This window comes from Scyliorhinus canicula, chromosome 25 (genome assembly GCF_902713615.1).
Source record: "Scyliorhinus canicula chromosome 25, sScyCan1.1, whole genome shotgun sequence".
Taxonomy (NCBI): domain Eukaryota; kingdom Metazoa; phylum Chordata; class Chondrichthyes; order Carcharhiniformes; family Scyliorhinidae; genus Scyliorhinus; species Scyliorhinus canicula.
Window position 1 is genome coordinate 6,683,665 of NC_052170.1, and position 2,530 is coordinate 6,686,194.

Consider the following 2,530-nt stretch of genomic DNA (forward strand, 5'->3'; position numbering starts at 1 on the left):
AATGTTTCACAAAACATTTGATCAAACCTTTCTAGATTTACCCTGACAACTGTTGCTCCCATTCTTAAGCAGCTATGTACTGTCACGCCCCGCAGTCAATTCCAGCCCCACTTGACCAGCAGTCGCAACATAGGTGAAATAAGATTTTATTTAACATACCCGAGGTCCTTGATTGAGCCGAATAAACTGCAGTCACCAGGTTTGTAACTTTAAAACACAAGTAACTTTTATTATGTTCAATATTATAATTAAATGCACAGAAAATGTAACTGAATATCTATTATCCCTTTCCCGACCCACCCCACTCTCTACACACACAAACACACACAAACAACACAGAGGGGAAAGGGTGGTGGAAAGGGAAAGAAAACATTAATGAAAATAAAAGGATACAGATCTCTGATGAATTGGGATGACTTCCAGTCAATGTCTTTCTGAAGATCAGCCTTTCGTTTTGGTACTTCTTCCTTTTTCTGTGGAAGACCTTTGCAGACACAGCATCATTTTACAGCAAAGGATATGTCAGACACTCAATGTTTTAAAGACAATAGTGCAGAATAAAATAACATTCAGAAATACGAATAATCAGCATGAAAGTCTTGTGTGACCAGCCTTTTTTTTGATAACAAAGAGAGTAGAGAATATTAATGCAGTAGATGTAATTTATCCAACTTTTCAAAAGGTCTTTGGTAAGCTGCCTGTAAAAGGTCGATAAATAAGTAGAGGCAAAGTGGATTCAGAGGACACGTGGCAGGATGAATTGTTAGCTGGTTTGAAGACCGAAAACAGGAAATGGGAGTCAAAAGAGTTGTTGTTCAGAGTGGCAGAAGACAGGAAGTGCTCTTCCACAAGTATCATTTCTGGGACCACTGCTGATCACAACTTTGGAATAAAAGAAAACAATTTCTAAATTGCGGGTGACATATAATTGGCAGGGGTGGGCGATTGATAGCCAATATTGATTAGGACTACAGAAATTTGCAGGAAGGTATTGAAGAATTTGCAGAACGGGCAACACTTGACAAATTAATTTTATCACAGGTAAATGCGCGGTAGTGCATTTTGATAGGAAGGATGAGGTGTGGGAGATAGGATTGCTGAACAAAGAGATCTCAGAAATACAAATATATTCATCACTGCAAGTTGCTCCACAGGTTAACAAGGCCACTGAAAGAAAACAGACCAGAAACTAGGCTTTATTTCTAGAGGAATAGAATTGAAAAACAGAGAAGCTATTGTACACCTGCATTGAGCTTGGTTAAATCACACGTAGACTACTGTGGGCGAAATTCTCCCTGGGTGTTGTCCTGGTCACCATATATACAATCTTTAAAAAATAATTCATGGGAAGTGAGCATTGCAGGCTGGGTCAGCATTTATTGCCCACCCGAATTACCCTTGAGAAGGTGGTGGTGACCCATCAATTTAAACCCGCTGAAGTCCATGTGGTGTACGTACAACCACCGTGCAGCTAGGGAGGGATTTCCAGGATTTTGATTCGGCAACAGTGAAGGAACGGCCGATATATTTCCAAGCCAGGGTGGTGAGTGGCTTGGAGGGGAACCTCCAGGTTGCAATGTTCCCATTTGCTTGCTACTCTTTTCCTTCTAGATGGCTGGGATCATGGGTTTGGAAGGTGCCGTCGAAGGAGCCTTGGTGAGTTTCTGAAGTGCATCTTGCAGATGGTACAAATGGCTCCAATGTGCGTCGGTGGTGGTGGAGGGAGTGACTCTTTGTGGACAGGGTGCTAATCAAGCCGGCTGCTTTGTCCTGGATGGTGTTGAATTCCTTGAGTATCGTTGGAGCTGCGCTCATATCCCATCACACTCCTGATTTGTGCCTTGTATATATTGGACAGGATCTGGGAGTCAGGAGATGAGTTACTTGCCACAGGATTCCCAGCCTCTGACTTGCTCTTGTAGTCACAGTATTTATATGGCTGGGTCCAGTTCAGTTTCAGATCAATGGTCACCTCAATGATGTAGGTAATGGGGGATTCAGAGATGGTAATGCCATCGAATGTCAAAGGGCAATGATTAGATTATCTCTTGCTGGAGATGGACATAGCCTGGCACTTGTATGGCCCATGACAAATATGTATGTTAGACAGACATAACTTGTATGTTACTTAGCACTTGTCAGCCGAAACCTAGATATTGATCAAATCTTGCTAAATTTGGACAAGAACAGCTTCAGTACCTGAGGAGTTGTCAGCATCGTGTTGACGAGACCTTTGTAGATTAGGATATACTTTGTAATCTGTGTTAATCCTGTGTGTAATTGTTAAACTAAGCGGGGGAGTGGGGGGGAGTAAAGGCATATTGTATCATAATTCAATTTTTACATGTTCAATAAATGTTCCTTCCTTGTTCGTGGTCCTGTGACCCTATTCCTCCGTGAGGTATAAAAATAAAGTGAAGGTTATGATCTTTTGAGCCAGGGTTCCATTCTGGGATCTTCCTGTCCAGTTATAATATCAACTGGGATCGTAACAATACCAACTAAAATACCCTACTCCTTCACCCCAACT